The sequence below is a fragment of the Narcine bancroftii genome, chromosome 1 (assembly GCF_036971445.1).
Source record: "Narcine bancroftii isolate sNarBan1 chromosome 1, sNarBan1.hap1, whole genome shotgun sequence".
Lineage (NCBI taxonomy): Eukaryota > Metazoa > Chordata > Chondrichthyes > Torpediniformes > Narcinidae > Narcine > Narcine bancroftii.
The window spans coordinates 270,988,555-271,015,928 of record NC_091469.1 but is presented as its reverse complement, the minus strand read 5'-3'; the positions used below and the strand labels follow the sequence as shown (position 1 = coordinate 271,015,928).

Here is a 27,374-nt window from a genome sequence, read left to right as displayed (position 1 = left end):
TCCCCAAGTCCGTCTCCAACCTTTCCCTTGGTTTGTCCAAGCCCGGATTCATCCTATTGCTCTGCAATAGGAACTGGATCTTCAATATAAATGTAGTTGTGACCCCTTTTGGAAGAAGAGCCTCCACATCACTACAGATTGGCAGGGTTCTGGATGGTCCTAAACTACACATTGGCAGGGTCATGGATGGTCCTAAACTACACATTGGCAGGGTCATGGATGGTCCTAAACTACACATTGGCAGGGTCATGGATGGTCCTAAACTACACATTGGCAGGGTCATGGATGGTCCTAAACTACACATTGGCAGGGTCATGGATGGTCCTAAACTACACATTGGCAGGGTCATGGATGGTCCTAAACTACACATTGGCAGGGTCATGGATGGTCCTAAACTACACATTGGCAGGGTCATGGATGGTCCTAAACTACACATTGGCAGGGTCATGGATGGTCCTAAACTACACATTGGCAGGGTCATGGATGGTCCTAAACTACACATTGGCAGGGTCATGGATGGTCCTAAACTCTCTCTCAAAAAGGATCTTCATTGAAGAGAGCAGAAGAAAGTTCTATTCGACAAATGCTATCTATTTTTTAGCTGTTCAAATGTCATAAATTGTCCTTGTTCATAACAATCCTCAATACACTTGATCCCTTTACAGTATCCAGGATTATATTTCCTAATGTCATTGGTATTAACTCATTTTAATACAAGGGTCTTTTTGAAGATAACCCCACTTTTATACTTTATTAATTTGTTGCCATATCCAAATTATATATTTTAGAATGTGGTTATCTGTCTTTCCAGACAATAATAATGTAATATTCCCTTTGTAAATGCACTCTTCTGCTATTTTCTCACCTCCCCCCCAACCATGTGTAGACCACTTTGAGCCCAATCTGGAATATCCCCTCCCTCAAAAAAACTATTTCTTGAGTAATTTTATGGTTCTTGGCACAAAACTATCAAAATATCAATAGTTTGTAAGGATTGCACTAGTGGTAGACAAGAAATGCATAGATATTGCATGGAAGTCTGACTCCCTCCTCCCACCCTATTTATTACTTGCTGGAATATGGAAATGCAAAGTTGTGTTCCCCTGGAAAAGATAATTTATAATCATAGAAAGGAATATGACATGTTTCTTAAAATATGGAAACCTTATTTGAATCATATTGGCTTAAAGATATAATTAACTTCCCAGAAAAGTTTTAAATAATATAGTTAGGTGAATAGCATTGAATTTTTTGAAGATCAAGATATGGAACTAATTAATGAAGGGATGCTCAAACACCCCTTCCTTTGTTTACATTAGCAGTTGGGGGGGGGGGGGTGAGATTTAGGCAATCATATGAGACTGCAATTTTAAAATACTATTTATATGATATATGTAATAGTCTTTGAAAATTAAAATATTCAAAAAAATGGGCAGACATATGGAGTTTGGCGTAGAGAAGTCAGGAATTGCCTATTGGTGGGAAAAATGAGGAGAGACAATATGGAATAAAGAATAACAAATAAAACTGTTGACACTAGAATCCAAAACAAAATTAGAAGAACTCAGCCAGTCACATCACATCTGTGGAAAGAAAAAAAACTGACAGTGACCTATCCTTTAGTTTCTCAATGCACAGATGCTGCTAGACTGCCTGCGATCTTCTTGCATTTGTTATTGGATTGAATAAAAGATTCCAAAGGGGGATGTAGGTACACAGGGAAGCAGTTCATTCTGAACTGAAAGTCATTTTGAGCCTTCATAAAATGCTGGTCTGGTCACGTACGAAGTATTGTGATCAATCCTGGTTGCATGTCACTAAAGACTTTTGAAAATTTCTACAGGTAAAATGTGGAGAGCATTTCATTTGGTTACATCACACTCTGGTATGAAGGCTCCAGTGCACAGGACAGGAAAGATCTCAAGAGTTGTTAACTCATCCAGCGCCATCATGGGCACCAGTCTTCACTCCATCGAGGACATCTACAAGAGGCAGTGCCTTAAGAGACCAGCCTCTATCCTCGAGGGCCACCACCACTCAGGCCATGCCCTCTTCACACTGCTATGATCAGGAAAAAGGTACAGGAGCCTGAAGACAAGCACCCAGTGGCACAAGGACAGCTTCTTCTCCTCTGCCATCAGATTCAAGAATGGGCAATGAACCACAACACTGCCTCACTGTATCCTATTTTCTTGAACTATTTATTTATTTATTTTGAAACGTAATTTATATCAATACTTGCACTGTAATACTGCCACAAAACTACAAATATTGTGTTATGTTCATGACAATGAATTCTGATTCTGGTAATATAATAGCATAGAAGCAGCTAAGTGATAAATATACAAAAACTAATAGGAACACCTAGATTATGTTCTGATTCAGCTTGCAGCCACTGGAATTCTACAAGGATCAATGTTCCCATTTCAGTTGTGAATATGCTAATTTAGTGAGTGAGGGGAAGGGGCCAGTTCCAATGTATTGAAATTTGGAAATCCAAAGATAGGTAGGAAATAAAGGTATGAGGAGGATGCAAAGAGTCTGCAAAAGAATATAGAAAGGTTGAGTGAGAGGGAAAAAGTTAGTAAATGAAGAATAATTTGAACAAATTAGATTATTCTCAAGGAGAAATAGAACTATAATGATTTTAGGCAAACTAAATCGTTTGGCACAGACTAGAAAGGCCAAAGAGGCCTGTTTCTGTGCTGTAGTGTGCTATGGTTCTATTTTCTAAATGGAGATTAAATTAAAACAATGTTCACAATGACCTGGGCAACTTGTACATGAATCGTAAATTCATGTACAAATGTGTTAACTTTTAGTTCAAGGGAATTGGAGAAGATTTTGGTACTACTGCACAGGCCCTTTTTGTCTAAGGAAAAATATTCTTGTTTGGTACATTACAAAATTAACATTTATTAGATTGATTTCTGTGAGAAAGGATTGGGTAGAATGTGTCTACGTTCCCTGCAGTTGAGGTTCAGGAATATGTCCCACCAAAGTCGTCATCTTTGTGTCTAACTTTGAAGATCCACTTCACACAATATAATCTCTTTGCCAGCCCTCATAAACTCCCTTCCCTGTACCACATCTTTATCTTTCTTCTGTGCCGTAAAAGAAGGATTAAGCGTTGTAGACTGACATCAAGGCAGCATTTGATCGAATATGGTATCTTGGCTCTATCAAAATTGACATCACAGGATGAATCCAAAGGGAGTTCTCACAAAGGCTGGTAACTACAAGTTGCAAGATATCACTGATAATCTTGTTTAATAATCTGTTCTCATCACAACCATCTTCTTCCAACTTGTCTGTGCACATCCTTTAGATTTAGGTCAATATTGAGATCATTTATTGACTTTGTTGTGACATTCAGCTCCTTTATTTGGTAACATACTGTTAACATCCAGCAAGGTCTTATGAAGATCCATATTTGGAGTGATTGCAGATAGTCCTTGTTGTAGTTAATGACACACTAGTACACTCGTTTACTTCCTCCTGACATTGAAAGGGGCCATTACTGAATTCCCTTGTTGCCTAATTCCTTATGGTCAGCTTTTACTGGTGGCTTTTTAAGGATATACTGCATCAACACTAGAAGCAAAGGCACATTCTGGTGAGCTCTCTGGTGTCTACTGCTCTATTCTAGAAGTTGCACAGCTTCAGTCCAAATAAATATAGGAAGTATAGGTGGACTTGCAGCAAATAGCCTACATCATCAGAAAAAGCAAATGCATTTTATTGAAACAGTCCATGACAGCAATAGATTTAGAATCCAGATGCAAAAATCATAATCCATAAAATTATAGCTCTGTGTGTCTCTTTTCATCTATGTCAAGGTGAACTATGTCATTGACGTAGTTATATACTAACTGACCTTTTGTTACTCGAGGGGGAATAGAGGTTATATTGACAAACAGATTCTTGAATGATATGAGAAACTGAAAAGTCGCAACTTGATTTCAAATTTCTGTCAGGGCAACATTACCTTTTGAAATGTCAAATTCCCACTGTTAGACTTAAGGACTCGGGAGAAATGTGATGGCACTCTCACTGGCTGCCAACACAGCAACTGTAAATTTTCATATAATTCAGCATGTTGAATATCATGTCATTAGTTTGAAACTCCTCGATCAATGTATGGTATTTGCAGGATGTAGCACCCACAAAATACTTTTCAGAGGATTTAAGTCTGAGGTTCAAATAAGCCGAATGCAAACAAAAACAACTAGTTTGGATCGATTACCTTGTCAGCATGGACAAGTTCACTGACTCAAAGATGTTACAGCAGGTTTCCTTCAGCTGAATCTCGTGGCACAACAGTATTCCCTCTTAATTGCACATTGTAACTGGAACATTAAGACAAATATTGCCATTGCTGCATCAATAGCTGGGCATTGGCCAATATCACCACCTCAGAGAAATGGCCAGCAACAGCTATGTTATATGAACAAATGAAATGAAAAAATGTTACAATCGTCCACAAAATGGGCAACTTCGACTGCTAAGTCTTGTAACTATAGTCATGTTTCAATTTGATTCTTCATTCTCAGCATTCTTAAACTACAATCGCCTAGTATTCACATTTTGTATCGACTGTACACTAATGTTCTTCAATTTTTTAGTATTTGCCCAGCAAATCTAGGACACATGAATGCAGTCAGCCAGAGAGATTAAGCTGCATAAATATAAATGTCATGATATGTAGAAAAAGATCATGAAACAGAGCAAGAAGTGTCAATTCACAGGCAACACAAATAACAGAATCTGGCACTTCACATATAAAAATAACTTCACAAAAATAATTAATGAGAAAGCTGTTATGAAATGGAGAGCTGGAAATGATAACAAACATTATACATGCATATCAGAACAAAGACCAGGAAAAAAGATGACAGATACATTGAAGCCTGGAAGTGGTCAGAAATCAGGAGAAAGCAGGTGGCAGCTAATTAAATTCCACCTACAATTCTGATCAAGCATTCCCATTCTTAGAAGGTCATTCCTTATTACTCAAGTGTGATATTTCTATCTCCAACACTAATCCACTCTAACTCTATTGGTGAGGCTGACATTTTAGTGTGAACGAGAGGCAATTTAAAGTCTATTTCCTGCTGTACATCTTGAGACTTCCTCATTTTTTTGTCTCACTAAGGACCTGCGCATGAAACAGCTCTGTCCTGTTGTCCAGAATGCCGGCTGAACAGTTGGCGTAGCAGATGGTTCGAATCCTGCACTGTCTGTAAGGAGTTTGTATGTTCTCACCATCTCTGTGCGGCTTTTTTCTGGGGGCTCCAGTTTCCTCCCACCATTCAAAATCTTACCAAGGGTGTAGGTTAATGAGGTGTAAATTGGGCGGCATGGACTCATGGGCCAAAATGGCCTATTACCATGCTGTATGTATATATGTATGTATGAAATGAGTTTCAAAGGTAAAGGAAGCCAACCATCCAACTTTTTGATGCATTTTCTACTTGATATCATTATAATGTACTGAGTAAGCTTCTGTTTCAAGAATATTATATATTTTGTGCTTTTGTGTGTCTGTAGAATATAAATTCGGGATACTGCAAAGCAAATGTTTAAGATTCTATTTTCTTTCTGAATCTGTCAATTGGCAACATCTTGTCCACAGTAAACATTTACGCCGAATTAAGGGGCTCCTTTCGGCTCAACTAAAGTTTAGGCAAAAGACATTCAGCAATGTTTGTTAAGAACATTTTGGAACAAATTAGTTTGTCCGATCAAACTTAAAATGTTGAATCAGTGAGAAAATGATTAATCTTCTATTATGTTTATTAAAATGAATATTTAGCTGATCATTTTAGTTTAATGTAAATGAAAACATTTCATTGGATTTAACGTGATACAACTACCTCATAAATCCATTGTTTATTTCTATAGAATTAAAAATGTTATTAATTTGGTGCTAGCACTGTGCCTCACACAAAAAAAAAGACGTTCTTTATCTGTGGGGATGGGGTGAAGCTAGAATTGCAGGAAATGGGGACCAGGGCAGATAATAGTGGTTGTGGAAAAAAATGTTCGACCTGCAGACAAAAAACACAAATAGAAAGGTTGAGCATGGTGGGATAATGTTCTGAGTTGCATCTATTTCAATACAAGGAGCATTGTGGGAAAGGCAGATGAGTTTAGAGCAGTGATTCTCAACCTTTTTCTTTCCACTCACATACCACTTTAAGTAATCCCTATGCCTCTCTGATGAGTAAGGGATTGCTTAAGGTGGTATGTGAGTGGGAAGGGAAGACGGAGAATCGCTGCTTTAGACACAATTGTTACTGAAATATTTTGCTTGAGAAAAATTGTCATTCGAGTTACGAAACCATGCACATAACGAGTCAATTAGGTACAATTAAAAGAGTGGTTTTCAAACTTTTTCTTTCCACCCACCAACCACCATTATTTTAGAGGAGCAAGTGGCAGAGAATGAAAGGGTGGTGTTGTTGGAGAAGGCAGTGCTCAGACAGAATGTACTAGAGGGCTTGTCGAAAGTTATGTAGGTGAAACTGAGGAATGAAAGGATGACCACGTAAATAGGATTTGTATAACAGACTACCCAATAATCAGTGGGAATTGAAGAGCAAATTTGTAGAGAGATGGCAGATAATTGCAAGAACCATAAAATATTAATAGTAGGTGATTTTAGCTTTCCACGTATTTACTTAGACTCTCATACTATAAAAGGGCTGGATGGGTTAGAGAGTCAAATGTGTTCAGTTTCCTCAATCTCAATGAGACCCCAACTAGAGAGAGAGTAATACTGGATTTCCTATAAGGGCAAGAAATAGAGCAAGTGACAGAAGTAAGGGAACACTTGGATCTAGTTATCATGCAGCCATTAAGTTTGAGAGAATTGTGGAAAAGAAGAGGTCTAGTCCTCTGGTTGAAATGATAAATGGGTGAAAGGACAATTTTGATGGAATCAGAAAGGACTTGGCAAGGGTGGATTTCGACAGGTTGGTTTCTGGCAGAAGCATGCTTGGAAAATGGGCGACTTTCAAAGGTGAAATTTTGAGAGCTCAGTGTTTGTAGGTTCCTATGAGAATTAAGGACAAGACTCACAGGTAAAGGGAACTTTGGTTTTCGAGAGAGGCTGAAGCTTTGATTAAGAAGAAGGAGTTGCATAGCAAGTATAGGCAGAAAGATAGAAATGATGTATTTGAGGTGTAAACATTTAAGGAAATCAGGAGGGCTGAATGAAGGCATCGGGTTGTTCGGGCTCATAACTGAAGGAAAGTCTCAAAGGTTTCTGCAGATATTTTAAAAACAAAAGGATAGCAAGCAAATTCATTGGTCCATTTGAGGACCTGAGTGGTCCTTGTGCATGGAACCAAAAGAGATGGGGAATATCTTTTCTTTTGCATTGTATTTGCTCAGGGAGACAGACAGAGAGTTCTTAGAAGTAAGACAAAACAGTAATGAGGTGTTTACAATCTAGAGGCAAATGAGAATAAATAAATCCCCAGGGCCTAACACAATATTCCCTCAGACCTTGAGGGAGACGAGTGCAAAATATTTTTGACCATGGTTGAGGCACTGCAGGATTGGAGAAAAACTATTCTTGTTGTTTAAGAAAGGCTTTAAGAATAATCTTAGTAATCATAGACCAGTGAGCCTGATATCAGTAGTGGTAAGTTGTTGGAAGGTATCCTAAGAGACTGGGCATAGACAGTGCCCTCCATGTTTGGGACAAAGACACCTTTTTTTCCCTTTATTTGCCCCTGTGCTCCACAGGTTTATAATTGTAATCAAACAATGTGCATGTCATTCAAATGCACATTCCAGATTTTATAAAAGGGTAATTGTATATATTTTGCATTTCACCATGTAGAAATTATCTTTCTCTCTCTTTGGCTTGGCTTCACGGATGAAGATTTATGGAGGGGGTAAAAAAGTCCACGTCAGCTGCAGGCTCGTTTGTGGCTGACCAGTCCGATGCGGGACAGGCAGACACGATTGCAGCGGTTGCAAGGGAAAATTGGTTGGTTGGGGTTGGGTGTTGGGTTTTTCCTCCTTTGCCTTTTGTAGCATCTTTTGAGGGGGAGGACGTGGAGGGGGAGGACGTGGAGGGGGAGGACGTGGAGGGGGAGGACGTGGAGGGGGAGGACGTGGAGGGGGAGGACGTGGAGGGGGAGGATGTGGAGGGGGAGGACGTGGAGGGGGAGGACGTTGAGGGGGAGGACGTGGACCTGTCCTCGGGCCTGCGCAAAGGAGCTTTTAGGTGGAGTGCAGTGCGCGCAGTACTGGCCCCACCCTTTACACCCATGGTTCGTGTGCCGTGGCCAAGCAAGCTGGGACGTGGCAGCGAGGTCCTTGGGTCGTAGGTTTTATATCGGAGTGGCCTTCTCCTATGCAGGTTTCTTACCCGGGCTGGAGGGGCCTGCCTCCCCTCCTAGGTCGGTCCATACTGCCCGGACCGGGGCCGAGGCCGCCGCAGTTCACCCTGTGCCTGGACTGGGGCCACCGCCTCCCACTCCCTGCCCGGACCGGGGCCTCCGCCTGCCTCACTCGACCGAGGCCGGGGCCGCCGTCTCCCCCTTGCTCCTGCCCGTATCGGGGCCGCCGCCGTCTACCCTTCGCCCGGACCGGGGCCGGGGCCGCTGCTGCTCTCCCTGTGCCCGGACTGGGGCCGCCGCCTCCCCCTTGCTCCTGCCCGTATCGGGGCCGCCGCCGCCGCCAGTGATGTATAGCACTTTTTTAAACATAGTCCCCTCATTTCAGGGCACCATAATATTTAGGACATAGCAATGGTATGAGTATTAAAGTCATCATGTTTACTACTTCGTTACATATATTTTGCATGCAATAGCTACTTGAAGTCTGTGATTTACAGTCATCACCAGGTGCTGAGCATCTTCTCTTGTTACCTGGACTCCCTGAATTTTTCCCAAGTCCTTCTCAAAAGCTGTCTGATACTTCTGAAGCACGTGCTTCAGCTTTGATTTCTTATCACTCCCATTTCACTACAATTTCCTTCCAATCCAGTTGGATGTGCGACAACCAATTCGTTCCAAACAAGACAGGTTCTTTTGTGTCTAAAATGTAAAGAGGTAATCCTTTCTTTTTCTGTCCCCTTAGACTCAGTGTCTACTTTAAATCTCCCTAGCACTTTGACTTTCTCTTTGGTAACCGTCTTTAACACTATGTCTAACCATTCCATTTCAAGTTTGGGCAGTAGTTTGTCTTTCAGATCTTCTGACATTAATGACCCAGCCGCCCCTGTGTCAAGTTCCATCTGGTCCGCTTCATTGTTAACTTAAATATGAACAAAAAATTCTGACCTGCAATCAACTACACTACTTATGTACTTCAGTGCCAATGCTCCGCGATCCTTGGAGTCGCTTTTGTACTCTGTCTCACTGCATGAAATGTTTGTTGTTTCCTCTAAAGTTTTTTTTTATTTTGGAAGATTATTTTTTATACTTCAATTTCTAGTTTTATTCCATCAGTCAGCCTCTTTTTCTCTATTTTCTTTCTTTCTTAGACTGACATGATGTGTCCCTCCTTGTCACATAAATAGCACTTGTCCCTTTTGTGACAACAGTTATCAGGACTGTGGTTATTCCTACCACAGCGGAAGCGTTCTCATCAGTTCATTCTCTTCACCACATGTTTCCCTTGTATATAATATCAATGTTACAATCAGCCATTTCAAAACTCCATACTCTACCAAAGGTGGATTTAATGCCCAAACTTTTCATGCTCAACTATCGTTGTTGAGCATGGAGGTCAGCCAAACCAATTACTGACATGTTTCTCAGGGCCTTGTCCAAAACATGCCCAAAACTACATGACTTCGATAACTTGCACAATTCAGCAAAAATATTGGCTCAGCGTTTTGCCTGTCTTTTGCTTTCGGGTGTAGAATTTGTATCTTTCCACGATCACCACTGGCTTTGAGGACAGATATTCTCCAACCGGGACACATAACTCTTCATAAGACTTGGTATTTGGTTTTGGTAGTGCCAATACAGTCTTGGTAAGACTGTATATTCTGCTCCCCACCTCGCTTAAAACCATTGCCTGTTTTCTACTGCGGGTTTCTGTACCCCTCACATCATGGGCAATGCAGTACATATCAAACCTATCAACATAATCATACCAGTTTTCTATTTTTTTTAATATTCTCCAATTTCTTCTGTCATTTTAGCAACTTATTATTCAGTAACAAAGTAAATCCAGAATTTATTCTCATTTTTTTCTCGTCTTCCTCTCAAGTATCTTCCCTTTTCTTTTCTTTCTGCTGCTGAGCATGTGCTTCTGACTCACTGTAGTCCAATGTCGTTCCTTTTTTTTCCACTCGATTTCCAATTCCGCCCGAAATCCTATCGATCCTGACATCTGGAGTTTGTCCTCGTCACCACTTTGTTGTTCATTTTCCCTTTGGAAATAACCTCACTCAAGAGAAGCTGTAAGCATGTCTTTATTCATTTGAAGATGGTGCCAAATTGAAACTCTCTCCACAATGCACACCATGATGTCACCCGTGCATGCACATTTTCACAACACTCCGCGCACCTGACATCAGATACGTATGCACGTTCCCATAACAATACCGAGCCACAGGTGTAAAGTGAGTAGAGCAGGGGGCTAAGAATGCAGCCCTGTGGTGCTCTGTTACTAATGGAGATTGTGGAGGAGATGTTCTTTCCATTCCTCACTGATTGAGGTTCGGACGTGAGGAAATCCAGGACCCAATTACACAGGGGGATTGGATCCCAGGTCATGGAGTTTGCTGATACACTGGAGTTGGGATGTAATGTTAAAGTTGTATAAGACATTAAAGCCAAGTCTGTCCACTTTTGGTCACCTGCCTACAGGAAAACTATCAATAAGATTGGAAGAGTGCAGAGAGAATTTGCAAGGATGTTGCCAGGACTTGAAGAGCTGAGTTGTAGGGAAAGGTTGAATAGGTTGAGACTTTATATGTGATGTGATTTATGTGCTGACAATAAATCTGATATCTGATCCTGGTTTTCTTTGAATGTTAAAACTCAACTAAATCTTAAACCTTCACTTGTGGATTATGGTCTATTTCAGCAACTTTATTTGAGAAATATCTTTTGATATTTTACATTGAAAATGTGCTTTAGTAATGTTAGTTTCTGTTATTGTTTACAGAATTTCATTTGCTTTCCCAACCTTTAATGGTCCTGGTGTAAAGTGTAAAAACTAAAATGCAAAAATTTTGTGCCTATTTTCTTTCTCCATTTCCCTGTCATCAAAATATAGAGATGAACAGAAAGCAGAGAAGACCATTTTATATTGAGTCATGTTTTTTTTTCTCTAAAATTAATACACAAACAAAAATAGGTCTTCATGTCCTAATACAGTGATATGAAAATTTGCAATATTTTTTGTCATCCAGTGAGATTATTCTTTGGAGTTTTAAGTACTGCTTAATAGTTTGTATCCCAGGTGTTTAAATAGCTGATCTGAGCATCTAGTTAAGACATTAATCTCAGTCATTCTCTCAGCTCCAGAGAACTTGATTAATGCTACTGCTGAAAGATCGCATTATTTGTGAATTTACAGCTGAGCCCTCTGTGTAAACTACATCGTTACTTATACCAGTCTGAGTTCAAGTGAACACTCACAATTCCTGGTGCCTTCTTTAAATGGCTTGCAAAGGAAACTGGTTTAAAATAAACCTGGTAAGTAGCTGGAGATAAATTCCAGTAGTTAAGAGGGGATTAATATGAAATGGATATCTTAGCAGCAAGTGCAACGCTGTAACAGTACCAGCTTCCTGGGTTTGAATCTGGAGCTATCTGCATGGGTTTCCTCTGGGAGCTCCTGTTTCCTCCTACACTTCAAAACTTATGGGGGTTGTAGGTAAATTGAGTGTAATCAGGCAGCATGGGCTTGTGGACTGGATGGCCATGATGTATGTCCAAATGTAAAATGCAAACATTCAGTTTGGTGGGATTTTTTAAACTTTTTTTTTTTAACTTCCAACATGGTAGAAGCTGATTCCCGCAAATGAAACCCATGCCAACCAATTAATCTGCAACCCCATACATTGTGGAGGGTGGGACGAAACAGGAACACCCATGTAAAATCCACCCAGATCACAGAGAGATCATCCAAACTTCTTAAATATATCGCTGGTTTAGAACTCAGTCACTGATGCTGTAATAATGTGTTTAATGATTTTTGTGGTGAAATAAGAAAGTCTGCAGATCCTGTAGTTGTAATAAATAAATAGTAATTTTGGAGAGCCTCAGCAAGTTTCACAGCCTCCATAGGAGGTAAAGCTATATTACCAATGTTTTGGCCCTTAGCCTTTCTTCAAGGTATGAGTGAAAAGCAGGGAAGCAAGCACCTGAATTGAAAGAAAGGGCAGGGGGAGGAATACAGACTAACAGACAAAAGGTGTTCATTGGATATGGATAGTATAACAGGAGAGGGGAAAGTTGAGAAATGAAAATGAATGGAGGAAGATGATGGGTTTTGGCACTTGGAATGCAGAGCAAGGGGAAAGGAGACAGGGAAAATGGAAGAGAGAGTAAGACTAAGCTAGAAGAAAGGAAACATGAACATTTTACCTAAATTTTTGTATCTTTTCCAATCTACATCAATATTCACTCCCAAATCCTTTCTTGACTCATTGGATTCAATTATATCTTCCTTCATATGGCAAGAAAAATGTCCCCACTTAAATAAAGCTCATCTTCAAAAAGCTAAAAGGAATGGTAGATTGTTGCTTCCTAATTTTAGATATTGTTTCTGGACTGTTAATATATGTAATTAGCTTCTTTTGTTAACTTCGATAATCTACTTGACCACCCTCCATGGGTAGAAATAGAACTGAATTTTACTAAAAGCAATTCTATGTTGGCAATTTTAGGGTCTTTTTTATTCTCTTTATATAAATTAACTGATAATCCAATAATTAGACCTAGTTTGAGAATATGGGCACAATTTGGAAGGTTTTTTAGATTTTTTCTCTTGCCAGCCCTATTATATCTAATCATCTTTTTCAACCTTCTTTGCAAGATGCTGTCTTTAATGACTGGAACAGATTAGGAATTAATTATTTTAAAGATCTTTGTATTCCAAACAATTTTGCTACCTTTGAACAATTGGTTGTAAAATTTAATTTACCAAACACTCATTTATTTAAATATTTACAAGTTAGACATTTGGTTCAATCTCAGATCCCTGATTTTCTGAAAATTCCTGAGGCAAACATTCTTGATACACTTTTTGATTTACAACTTTCTCATAAAGGTTTAATAACTCTTTTTTATATAAAAAAATTGCTTGATTTAAGGATAGCCTCATTAGTTAAGATCAAGAACGATTGGGAACAGGATTTGAATCTTTCATTCTCAGATCAGGTGTGGGACTATTTATTAATGCAGCCTCTTTTTGTGCATGGCATTGTTTGTTGCAATTTAAAGTGGTCCATAGAGTACATATATGTAAAGTTAAATTGTCTCATTTTTATTCAGATATAAATCCTCTATGTGGCACATGTAAATCTGGTGATGCTTCTTTTGTTCACATTTTTGGACTTGTCCTTGTTTAGAAAATTTTTGGAAAGATATTGTTCAAACTTTATCAGTGATTCTTAAGTTCAAATTAGAACCTTGCCCTTTAATTGCATTATTCAGATCATTTCAAGATGATGCTTTATTGACTCCACCTCAAAATTGAATGTTATCTTTTACTTTATTGATGGCCACATGTGTAATTTTGATTAAATGGAAAGACAATACTCCACCTACTCATACACAATGGTTAAGTAATATTGTGTCTTGTTTAAGTTTAGATATGTCATTAAAGAGTCAAATATTAACTTTCAACAGACGTAGGGCCCATTTATTGACTATTAACATGACCTATGAATTAGGGTTGTTCTGTAGCTTTAGTGCTGTGCTGTCCAGGATTTTGTCACTTGATTCTTGCATGTTAGCTTTTAACCTTGCTTAATGGTAGGAGTTTTGAATTATAAGGTTTAATTTATTTTTCTTATATTTTGAAGTGAACATTATAATATATAACTGTACTGTTCAATTTTGTATAATGTAAATTTCAATAAAAATATTTTTAAAAAGAAAGGAAAGATGAGGAGTGGGGGGGGGGGGGCTAATGGAAATTAGAGAAGTTGATGTAAATGCTATCCAGTTAGAGCATGCCCAGACAGAACATGAGGTATTATTTCTCCAATTTGCAGGTGGTGTCAGTCCGGCAGTTCATGAGACCATGGACAGACATGTTGGCAAGGGAATGGGGTGGAGAATTGAAATGGATAGTCCTTAAGAGATCCCTGCTATAGCAGGGGACAAAGCCGAGGTGCTCAACAAGGCCATCTCCCAGTCTGCATCCAGTCTCTCTGATGTAAGGAGACCACAACAGGAACACAGAGTGCAGTAGGTGACCCCTGCAGATTTACAAGTGAAGTGTTGCTTCACTTGGAAGAACTGTTTGAATGGGTGAGGGGGGAGATGTGAGCTCAAGTGCAGAACCTCCTGCAGAGACAGGAGTAGTTGCCAAGGGGGAGATTGGTGGGAAGGGAGGAGAGGATGGGGGACGATCCCTGTGGAAAATGGGAGGAGAAGAAATATCCGATGATGTGATTATGTAGTAGGTGGTGGAAATGGTGGAGGATGATATGTTGGATGCAGAGGCTGGTGGGGTGGTAGATGAGGACAAGGGGAAACTATGTCTTGTTGGACATGGGGGCAGAAGGGGCCAAGGCAGATGTCTGAGTAATGGAGGATATGCAGGTAAAGGCCAAGTTGATGGTAGTAGAGAGGAAGCCATGTTTTTTGAGGAAGGATAATATCTTGGATGATCTGGCAAGGAAGACTTTGTCCTGGGAGTTGATATGACAGAAACAAAGGAATTGTGTCCTTACAGGAGACAAAATGTGAAGAAGTATAATTGAGGTAGCTGTGGGAGTTGATGGGTTTGTAGAAGATGTCTGACAAGTTTATCTCACAAGATGGAGACACAGATGCTCGAGATGGACCAAGTGAATTTGAAGTTGGGGTGGAAGTTGGCAGAAAAGTGGATAAAGCCAATGAGCTCATCATGCTTCTTGAGGCAGCAGCAAGGTAATCATTGATGTAGCGGAGAAGTTGCCGAGCTGTCCCTGTGTAGCTTTGTTGCACAAGCTTCTCCACATAGCTAACAAAAAGGCAGGCATAGCTGGGGGCCATGCAGCTACCCATGGCTACCCCTTTGACTGGGAGAAAGTGGGATGAGTGAAAGAAGAGGTTATTGAGGGTGAGAACAAGTTCTGCCAGCTGCACTAGAGTGGTGATGGAGGGGTATTGCTTGGATCTATTGTTGAGGAAGAAATGAAGGACTTTGAGGCCTTCAGAATTGGGGATGTAAGTGTATAGTAATTGAAGTCTCAATTATTTTTGTTTCAAGAAAGAGTGATGTAAAGAATTGTTGCAGCAGTTTCTGAGCTCATTTTTTAATGTTGGAAACTAAATCAGATAATTTAGATCCATTCAGAAGGTTTGCCTCTGTCGTGCAGTTGAGTTGTCTGTTGTTGGGAGAAGTTGTAGTTGGGGACACCATGCATTAGTATGTTCAATTCTAAAGTAAATATTTCAAAACAAATATTCTTGGACATATTTATCGATGCTGATTATTCTCAATGTCACTTTTTTTGGTCTGCTACATGATATACAGGTGAGGGAGACAATTTTAGGAAGAGGTAAGATCTATGGAATAATAAATCTCTCCCTTTTGAAAGATTCATTCCATTTCCATATTCTGAAATCCTGGAGAAACTGAGCAGGTCAGTGTTTTTTATATAGCAAAATAAAGAGACAAAGCCAATGTTTTCGGCTTGAGCCCTTCATCAAAATATGATAAAATGAAGGCAGGTGCTCAAACAAAATGGTGGGGGGGGAGGGGAGAAGCACAATCCTACATGCAGGAGCTAATAGGTGGATAAGGGAGTGAGGGCACACCAGAAAACAGAGGGAGGAAGGATGGGTCTGTGAATGGTGAGGAAGGAGGTGAAGAGCTGGAAGAAAAAAGACAGAGGAAATGGAAAGGAAGAGAGCGAACAGCAAGTAGGCTAGCAGAACCAGAGAAGTCAATGTTAATGCCATCTGGTTGGAGAGTGCCCAGATGGAAAGTTAAGCATTGCTAAGGGCCGACATGGCCTGTTTCCGTGCTGTAAACGGTTATATCGTTTTCTGTGTGGTTTTAGTTTGACAGTAATGAGGCCTGGACAAACATGCCAGTAGAGAGTATGGTGGAGAATTTAATGCTTGGCCGTCGGAAGATCCCTGTCACTGATGTGGAGAGAGTGAAGGTGCTCAGCAAAGTGATTTCCTAGTTGGTGTCCAGCTTGTTTGATTTAGAGAAGACCATAACAGGAGCACCAGAAAGAGTAGATAACACCCATAGATACACGTGAAGTGTTGTTTCACTTGCAAGGACTGTTTGGGGCCGCAGAGGGTGTTTTGGGACTTTCATTGCCCGTGGTACACAGGTAGATTTGATGATGAATAAGACATATGGAATAATCATCATCTTTAGCTGTTGCATAGAAAGTAAGAGTAGGGAGGTTATGTTAGAGTTTGATGAAACATTAATAGGGCATTACTGGAACACTTCATCTCTGGTCAACGCACCACAGGAAGTATTTGTTTGTATGAAAGGCATACCAAGACATTGACTGTATTGAAGTGGCTCAGTTGACAGTAGAGATTGGATAGAGCGGGTTTTTTTTTTCTTGGTAAAGGGTAGGCTAAGGGGAGACATGAAAGAGATGTACTAAATTTCATGTGTGGACTTTTTTCTATAATAGAGGTGCAAAAAACAAAGAGAACTTGGGGATTTTTTGAGATCTGAGGAAGATTTCTTTTCACTCACAGGATGTTTGCAGCCTGGAACACCATGCCTGAGGTATTGCAGCAAGATACTAGCACAGCATTTAAGATTCTACATGAGCATTTGAATTGCCAGGATATACAGTCGCAGACCAAAAACTAATTTCTGATCAGTGGTGACCGATAGTCATGTGTTGAGAGAGGCTGAAAGGCTGGTTTTTGGCTCTGTGACTCATATTCCCACTCTTAAATTATCCAGATCCTTCCAGCTCAAGGTTCACTGTTCTTGTAATAAAGAGGAGATGAAGTCAAAAATTGGCTTGCCAAGATATTCTTCTGGAAGAGAATAAAAATTGTGAGTTTTATCAATGCAATTTGTATTTCTAAACATTATTGTTGCGAAGACTGTGAGGACTTGTATTTTCCATCATCTGATTTTAGTACCATTCCCCTTTTGTTCACAGTCAAGACAGCTAATTTGCAGCTGAATGAAGTTATAAGAATCACATTTTTCTGCTGTTTACAATAAGGTTGGGCAGCAGACTAAAATGATGTTCTATGAATATATGCACTCACTCCGAATGTATGATTTTTATTGTAACAGTTTGATAACAAAGGTCAGATTTGTGTGGGATTAATGTAGGCCAAATGCTTTATTTCATGTTTCTGTTAAGTTCTGATTTGGCCAACATTTTGTCTCTTGTGTTTGGTCATTTGTAAATTATGCTGAACGATTTTGTTTGATGGAAGTGCTCCATCTTTTTTTTTTTAAATTTTTTATTTTGAAGTGCTCCATCTTAACTGAAGACTCTGTAGCAGACTTCAGCAGGGATTTTATCTGAAGGCTACACCTGGCAATTGGAATCAGGTGATTCAGGCAGTTGATATGACAAGCAGGAAGCTGTTTGGGCAAAAGAGATCTTGTGGGTGTTTTTCATGAACTTGTAACACAGGGTGGTATTTAATTCACTTCAACTCAGCAGTTTGGAGACCGAACCATTGACCAGAGTTCCACACTGTACATGCAGCAGTGAGTAGGAAATTCACAACTAACTCATTTTTTTTCTACAACTTCATAATTTCTGATGAAAAACAGATAGTGTGCTTGGAGCATGGTTAGCTACAAATAGACAGGAAAATAATGTACCAAATATCTGAGAAATTCATTAGTCTTAATGTAATTGTAATGGTTATAATGCCTGCTCAGTTGGATGTGGTCATCAATCTGGACTCATTGTTCACTGTTATCTTGCCAGGACTTAAATTTTCCAGAAATGAATGAGATGACCACATCTTGCAAGGCAAAGTGAGCTCTAAGCTGCATCTTTGTTTCAGGCCCTGCTCTGCTGAAGCTCCATGTCCAGAAAGTTCTTTTATAATTTGCCAATATCATAGGTCTTTGATTGTTGCCTTAAGAATTTGACTGCATATTATCAAGAACAAGAATGAAGTATCAATAATTTTCTTTTCTTTAAAAAGTACCAGTCAGGCATTGGATTGAGTTTTGGGAAGCTCCAGCCTGCTTGTCACTATGTGTTTGTGAAATATAATCAAACAATCCCAATAGGGATAGAAAGCTGGAAGGAAATATTGAGTGGAATTCTGAAATTCTTTGACTCAGTAGACACTCAGCTTTGACATAAAAATCAGAACATATTTGTCATTGTAATTGCTAAACATTACAGATTCTGGAACATTTGCAGGAAATATTTAACAGATCAGTTGTCAGTTATGGTGTGAGAACCAGAGCTAACATTTCATATCTTCAATGACCTTTCCTCAACATGATGAAAAATCATTGACCTGAAATATTTAATTATCCTCCCTACAAGCAGCCTAATCCACTGAGTGTTTCCAGTATTTTTAATTACTACCTTGCTTATCTAATTGATGATTATTACCCTCTTTTGAGATCATAATTTTTGATCACAGTTCACCTTGCATTTACTTGTACTGGTCCCTCAATCTGTATCTGTTTCACATTCATCTCCCCTGTTATCAAGACATTTTATGCAGGCATGTTGATGACATCAAGTTCTAACTGTATGACCACCACCAGAGCTGAAGATTAGCAATTGCACAGAATCTTGGAGCTCAGGGTGGCACATCTGTAACTGAATAAGTATATGTTTAAAAAGGGGGAATAAGATTAGGTAGTTTAGGTCACTTTTTACAAGCTAACATCACATTACAGAAGCAGACAGTCAGAGACAAAAATTGAAACAAACAAAAAAGGGAGAGATAAAAACTGCTGCAGTTAGTGAAAGGCTGGCAAAGTGAAAAGCCTGCTAAAAGTTCCATTTCAAGACAGGTTATGAGTTCCGAGTTCAGCCTATTCAAAATCTCTGTAGTGGCTGTTGATATGTTTCTCCTGAAATAAGGGAAAAGAAGATCCCTTTGCGGTAACCTGGAAGAAGACACTTCAGTTTCTGATTGAAGGAAATCAGTTTGAATGTCCAATGAACAAAGAACATCTCTCAGCACCCACCACAGGCCTTCCTGTCTTGAGTTAAGGCTCCAGAGCCTGTTGAATGTAATGACTGTTTAATTCTGTGCACAGTACCGAAAACTGTCTGATCCCAGTGAACTTGGAGAAGTGAAGAGTAAATGACTGGACAGTGAAAAAACTCTCTCTCTCTCTCTCTCTCTCTCTCTCTCTCTCTCTCTCTCTCTCTCTCTCTCTCTCTCTCTCTCTCTCTCTCTCTCTCTCTCTCTCTCTCTCACACACACACACTTAAATATTGATCTTATTATTCTGGGTTTTTTTTATCTTGGTAAATTTCTGTTGCCTGCTGGTTTTTGAGTCCTTAGGGGGCTCATAACATGGTGAGCAATTGTGCTGCCATGGATTTCCAACAATCTAGGTTCTATCATGGCCTCAGATGTTGTCTGTGTGGAGTTTGCATGCTCTCTCTGTAACTGCCTGAGGCTTCTCTTGGTGCTTTGTTTACTCCTATATCTCCAAAATGTGTTGGTCGATAGGTTAATTAACTAGTATGTTTCCTGTTACGCCATGGGCTGTTGTGAAGTAGCCTCACGTGCAGCAACTTGTCAAAGGCCTTCTGAAAATCCAAATACACAGCACCCATTGTATCTCCTTTGTCTCGCCTGCTTATCACTCCTTCAAAGAATTTTCAAAAGCTTTGTCAAGCAAGGTTTTCCCTTAAGGGAACCATGTAGGGCTATCTTGTCACATGCCTCCATATACTCTATAACCTCATCCTTGACAATCGACTCCAACATCTTCCCAACCACAGACATCTGTAATTTTCTTCCTGCTGCTTCCTTCCCTTCTTGAATAGTGGGGTGACATTTGCGATTTTCCTGTCCTCTGGGACCAGGGTTCCTGAAAGATCTTCACGAAGTGTTACATTCCACATGTGAAAAGTAGAAGACAAGTGCAACATTGATATTGTTTACACAGCTTTTTCATAGCTCTGCTGCTCGTTACATTCTTTGTTCATGAGCACAGATGGTTCAGAAGCCAGATGGAAGACCTGGTGCTTCTCTTCAAAGGAAAATTGATTATTTAATCTAAAAATAACAGAGCCAGATTTGGAACAAAAAAATCATATCTTACCAGGAGTCAATCAGCTTTCATAAAATTAGAACTGGTAAAATTATCTCTGATATAATCTGAACCTGGAAGACAAAATGAATTTGATTTGTACGATAATGTCACTGAGGCCTATAATTTATTTGCTGTGTTAAATGCTAGTTACTGAAATTCTGAAAGCTCTATATCAGATCAGGTATTATTATAGTCTCAGCAGAGAGACTTGCAGAATGAACTGAGAATTGGCTCAAAGCTTATTTCCTTCCTTCAACACAATTGTTTTAACAAAGCTGTTTATAAACTTTGTTCAACCTAAATTGATCGCATCACAAAATGTTCTGCTTATGAACATTTCAGACCAATTGCATTGGTGTCTGAGTTTTCCTCCAAAACCCTCCATCTGTTTCTCTGCTGTCTTGAAACTCGGGCGGTAGCAGTTGCGGTTACAGCTTGAAGAGTTCACTTGATACTTTTTGTGTTGTTCACTTTGAGTAAGTCCAAACAATGAGCATCGGTAGCCTGATTACTAGTGACGAGGCAGCTGATTCAGTCATCAGTTGACCTGTGCATAGTGCGTTGATGCAGAGTGAACATAGCATTGTATTATCACTAAGAGTATTCATTAAATTCTCTTTGCTGGAACTCAATTTTTGTCTCCTTTTTCTCCCCGGAGCCAATGACTTCTGCTGTAACTCTAACTTAACTAATGTTATATTTAATGTGTTACTTCAGGACCAAAAAAAAAGAGAATTTTAATGTCTTTTAAGTGTAGGAAGCAGAACAGCTGAGCCTTCACTTGCATTACATGAATCCGCCAGAAAGATTAGAGGTTGTTTCAGAGAATCTATTATTACGAGCCCAGAGGACCCCAAAACCCAGCAGCAATTGAAATTCACCAAGACAAATGGTTACTTAAACAAAAGTAGTTTTTAATTTTCTTGAAACTTAAAAACAGGATCAAAATTTAACTTATTCTAAGTGGATAAATATGCAATGTGTATATATTCAGGAAGTTCTTTGCTTTAATAGTCCAGTCATTCACTTCTCATTTTTCCAAGTTCACTGGTATCAGGCAATTCTTATACTGTGCACAGAATTTTACATTTATGAATTTTCACCAGGCTCTGGTGCTTAAAGTTAAATGGTTACCACTCAGGAAGGTTCTCAATGGTTTCAAAGAAGGATTTGTTTCTCATTGGACACACACACACAAACTGATTTCTTCCAATCAGCTACTTCAGTCTCTTGCCGAAGAAACTTGCCCCATCATGGATTTCCAAATAATAACCTCTTCTTCCAGGTTACCGTAGAGTTCTTCTTGTTTCCCTTATTTCAGGAGAAACACTCTAGCCAGTCACTTCCTCTTGTAAGGACTACAAGGGTTTTTTTAACAGGCTTAACTCAGAACTCTCAACCTGTCTTCAAAATGGGGTTTTCAACAAGCCTTTCGGCTTACCATTTTGCAACCTCCAAAAGCTACTGCAGAATCGACTTCTCTCTTTCTCTTCAAAGATTCATGTTTTTTCTCTCTCTGTTTGCAAAACTACATGACCTCTCTTAGAACAACAAACTGCAACCAGACAGATTGCTGGCCACCTGCTGCTTTAAAGACAATAGTTCATTTATTCCCACAACATCAGTCCAATTAACACCTACTTGTGAAGGCATTTGGCATTCTCCAAAGTTTCTGTAAAGTCTCTATGGACATGAAATCTCTGCTTATGCAGAGCTCTTGGATTTCAAATTAGATGCCTTTTGTGAAATGTTAATGTCTGTTTGTGAAGTGACCTACACTAAACCACCCCCCCACCCCCATATTTCACCAATGCTTTTGTAGGTGTTACTGACCTGCGATGGAACAAAGAACAAATGTTGTTAAGCTGAGTATGGCACATTGTGTCCTTAGCTTATTAGCAGAGACTATTTACCAGTTCTGAACTAACTAATCAAAACCTGCGTCAGCCGTTGGCTGCATCTTGCACCTGACCTTGAAGTTTTCCTTGTTCCCAATGGATCCCATGTCACCAGTGGTGCCTGATGCCTACACAAAAATGTGGCAAGGACTGAGGCATCCATGGTGAACAAAAGTAAGGCATTGGACCTCTGATGGATGAGCAGAATGGTGTCAGCAAGAGTTTTCTTCATGGCATTGAAGGCCTCAACCCCATTCTCAGGTAAACACAACAGTTTCTTGGAACCTGATTTGTCCAATATTTCAAGGAGGTTGATCAATGATAAGAGGGACCCAGCAGCGTTTGGAATAATGTTGCTGTAGAAATTTATCATTCCTCAAAATTATTGTAATTAGATAAACGAAGTTGGCATGGGCAAGTTTTGAATTTCCTGCACTTTTGACTTTTCCGGCAAGATGCCATTCTCTGACACTTGTCCCAAAAAAGTGAGTTTGCTAGCACCAAACATGGGTTGGTTACAATCATGCGTTTGTAAAAACACACTGGAACAGAAATATGTGATGGTTTCTGTGCTCTGCTTCACTGTAGCTCGTTACAAGGACATTATGAATGAATGTTTACATGAAATCGAGGCTGAAGAGAATGTGGTCACTGGAATGACTGAGTTGCATTCTGCAAACCAAAAGTCATCTGTAGAAATTCAAACATGCTAAACAAAGCAATCCCAGCTGTTTTGGGAATATCTGTTGGCTCGACCAAGATTTGGTAATATGTGCACACAAGGTCAATTTTTGTGAAACCCACTTAGCATGTAGGTATGGCAAGAAATCCTCCAAATGCAGGATGCTGTATTATTCTGGGATGGTGGCTTTATTCAAGGCGAGGTAGTCTCCAGAAGAATGCCCATCTCAAGGAAATTTCTTTGGGATCATATGTAGTGGTGATGCCCAGCAACTGTCAGATCATTAGATGATCCCTTGCACCTCCTTGTTATGATTGAACTCTGTATTTGTGATGGTTACCTGATCCGGGGATAGTCTAAACACTCATGCCGAAATAGGAGGATCATGGGTCTAGATGTGTTGGGTCATTACAAGTTTGATGTGTTGTACAGGTATGAATGAGCTTGAGCAACTCGTGATATGGACAGATACTCGACTGGAGGCTAGTTAGATGTGTGATGTTCATTGTGGGACAGTGAAAACAGCTCATCTGTGCACGGGTGTGGAAGTCTATTAAGTGGTGATTCTTTAAATCCACAAGCAGGGAAAAGTATGAAAGAAAATCTATGCCTATAATGGGATTTCAAATATTTGCTCCAGTTAAAATCCACTAAAAAGCTTTCTGGAGGCTGAAATTGAGTGGAACCAACCTCTGGCCAAATGTCAGGATTGTCCACAGCAGTAAGATCACTTTCAGGGTTAGGCCCTCCTGGGAGGAGGAAGGAACAACAGATATCTCTGTGCCCAAATCAATTATATACTTTTTTATCAGAGAGGAAAAGGTGGTAGCTGGTTTGCCCAAGGGGAGCAGTTGCCTGTACTACTGGACCTTATTGTTTTCTGGATGTAAGGAGGAAGCAAGGAGGTTGATATGACCAGGATGCTGCACAATATTTCCGGTGTTGCCAGCAAATTTGTTAGGAGCTGCCTCTTTTTCATCCCACAGGATTTGAGTTGAATCGAAAACTGGAATGGCTCCACTGCCCCTTCTGTTTAAACAGGTGTCCTTCTGTTATGTGCTCCCATTTTTTTCAGTTCATTTTATTTGTGCGGGACTGTGGCATTTCTAAAGTGGATAGATTTGAAGAGAAGCAAGGCAGTGTCCCTAAAACCCAGGTGCAGGGACCATGTGACCAACAGTTTAAGACAATACAAGTTTTGCTTGTAGGCCATTTTAAGAAGGCAGCCAAGAGTGAAGAACTCTTTGGTCTTTTTGTGGGAATGAGAAACCCACTGGGCCTCATTATAAACAAACTTTCAGATTCCCTCCTGCAGTTATAGAGGGATGAGTATGTTGGCAATCTGTCTGATTTCCTTCTTTTAGTTATAGAAGAATGCAAAGACCACTTCGTGACCAAAAAGAGTGAAGGTTATTTTGTTCGACTGACCCACAAAAAGGATTCTACTGGAAGAAGAAATATCATATTGTGCTTGGATGGTGACCAGAGTGAGAGACTTTTGAGTTTGGCTGACCCACGAAAAGGGTTCTGGAAGCTTGGTGAGCACCACTTGCTTCATGTCCCTTACGCCAAAGGAGAGGGAAGTTTTGGTTGGCACTCGTCCAAAAAGGACATTTTGTTGAAAGCTTCTCAATGAGGGTTTCCTGAGTTATAAACATTCTGACACCTCCCTTCTCTTCCACCCACTTCATGAATTGCTAATTTCAACAAAAGCCTGCATGTTGCATCCACCTAAGGCCTGCGTATCTCATCCACCTTAAAGCCTGCATATCACATCAATTTCAAGCCTACGTGTCAGTTCTGAATTTCTATACCTGAACTTTGAACTGCCTTCCGTAAACTGTGCCTTAAGATGTGGTGGCTTGGTGTTATTCCACGCACCAGTAGATAAAAGCATAGTTAAGTTAATTAAGTGTAGATAAGTGAAGATAGGTTTAGATAAGTTAGTTAAATTAGACAAAATGTTATATTTTTTGTTTATTAATAATTAAAAATATTATTTTAAATATAACACTGTCTGGGCTGATTTCTATTGCTGCTGTGTGGTACATAACACCTTCTAAGCAAACATTTATTAATTCAGTATTTCAATGGAACAATAAACAAGATGTTACAGCTCTGAAAGTAGGTGCCATGGTGCTTGCTAACTCAAATTGTTATCTGTTTGTCCTTCCCTGATCTAACCCCCCCCCCCCCACTCCACCATGGTAATTTAACTAAAATATATATTAAAAATAAATATTAAGAATAACATAAGCCTGTAACAACGTTCACTTTATCATCCATTTTCTTTTCAAAATATTACTAAATATTTAAATATTATTCGAGGTAAACAAGAACATCTGCAGATGCTGTAGTCTAGTGCCATACACAAAAATGCCAGAGAAACTCAGCAGATCATGCATCATCCATGGAAAGTAAAGGGCAGTCAATGCTTTGGGCCTGAGCCCTTTTTCATGCAGCCTCCTTTTGCTTTCTATTGATGTGGCATGACCAATTGAGTTACCCCAGCACTTTTGTTTAAATATTGTGGTATTTCTAAAAAATATTTATGGCACACATTAAATTACTTTCACCAATATTAACGGTTTGTAAATGTCTGTTTGTTGGGGACTGTTAGCATCAATGACAGCCATCCCTATTTTTGTATTCCATCAAAGCCTGTCAAGGTAATTTCAGGGACAGGATTCCTTATTATGCAACCTGTTTTAATCATTACTGTCTCGCTCAAGGGAATTACAGGGCAATGAGATTAATTCTCAGCATTTGCTCCAGGTAAGTGCTGGGACTCTCAGTGGAAGTAGTGGGTAACAGGATGGTCCAGCAAATCGGGCTTACTGATTTTCTGACCTTTGGACTTGTAATTGGCAGTACAATCAAGCACTCACTGACGGGTATTTCAGCGACTAAATATCCAGCTTCAAATTCTTTAAAACAATCTTCCAAAAACTATTAATACAGCTATTTTGGGAACTTTATTTCATTATTAAAATCAATTCAATTTTCTTGCAAGTTTTTTTTCAGAACGATTCAATATTTTTCATGGACTTCATGAATAACCAAGGACTATTACCTAAATAGAAAAGTACTATTCTCTGGAGGTTTGAATAATAGTTCTAAAGACATTTGGGCAAATTAATTTCATGAAATAATGATGGCAGATAATATTGATAATTCAGTTTGATGCACAAAGAATATTATTTAGTAGATTTTCCATTTTTCAAAAACAAGTTGTTTTTGCTACTTGCTTCATTGAATATATGTATGAAACTCTTCACTGGGTCTTCTGTAACACATAGACAGATTCTGCTGCAGGAATCTGCTTTTTTGACACTATATTGTGTCATGTGTTGGTGTCATATGAACAGAAGAAAATGGATGTTAAATAACCTGTGTTGTAGTTGATCTGAATTTCCTGGTTTTCTCCATAAATGTTAGTTAGAATAGTTAGAGGAATAAGTACTGTTTCCTGCAGCCTTAGGTGACAAGCCTGAAGGTTGTATTGCCTGCCCAGTGCCACAGTTAATGAAATCTCCTTGGGACAGCCTTCATTGAAATCACTCTGGGATCAATGATCTTACAAAATGAATAACTGGAGTGTTCAAACTGGAGATAAGCCATCAAATTACTTGATTGATGGTGGTGGGTTGGAGTAATTATACTGTGGGGCGGTGGGGGGGGGGGGGGGGGTTAAAGTAAAAGGACAAGGTAAGATTACACAAGCACCAAAGTAACAATGCTAGTCAGTCTTTTGGGAAGGGACACAGCATACAAACAAGAATGTAGCTCCAAGTTTGTTTATTTTCTCATGTCCTGAGAAACAGCGGAAAAGGTTTGTTTTGCATGCCATCCTATAAGCTCAGCCAAACACAAGTGCTGTAGAATAAAACACAGGACAGGAAGTAGATTTTCAGTGATATATCAATTTGAGCAGAGTATGGGTGTTATAAGATTTGTTTGGTCATCTTATAACAGTGGGAAAGAAACGGTCCTTCATTCTAGTGGTGCGTGATTTCACAATCTTGAATCTTCCCAACAAGAGGAGTGTTGCTGGGGTGGGATGAGTCCTTTAGTATGTTGGCTGCTTTTCTATAGCTTCTGAAGCAGTAGATCTTGTCAATGGAGGATTGTGTGATGGTCTGAGGTGTGTTCACAATTCTCTTCAGTTTTTTGTGGTCTTAGGCAGAGAAGCTCCCACACCACTCAGTGATGCATCTTGACAGGAAACATTCAATGATGCATCTGGAAAAGTTGCTGGGGGGTGCCAGGGACATGCCGAATTTCCTCAGGCTCCTGGAGGCATTAGTAAAGGCATCATTGTGGTTGGTCCAGGATGGGTTGTTGGAGAGGTTTATTTACTTCTGGGAACTTAAAGCTGTCTCCTATCTCTTCTT

At 39.6% G+C, this 27,374-nt stretch overlaps 1 long non-coding RNA gene across 3 annotated transcripts in view; it reads right to left on the bottom strand.

The window, feature by feature from the left end:
• The window catches only part of LOC138751464 (uncharacterized), a 45,346-nt gene that overhangs the window by 3,464 nt on the left and 14,508 nt on the right, over nucleotides 1–27,374 (bottom strand). Inside the window, exon 4 of one of the 3 annotated variants that reach the window (XR_011349965.1) lies at nucleotides 16,788–17,165. The exons of 1 other annotated variant lie outside the window; for it this stretch is intronic. This is a non-coding gene — a long non-coding RNA (uncharacterized lncRNA). Of the gene's footprint in view, nucleotides 1–16,787; nucleotides 17,166–20,418; nucleotides 20,472–27,374 lie in introns of those variants that run through there. One more of the 3 variants, XR_011349967.1, reaches the window with a different exon arrangement.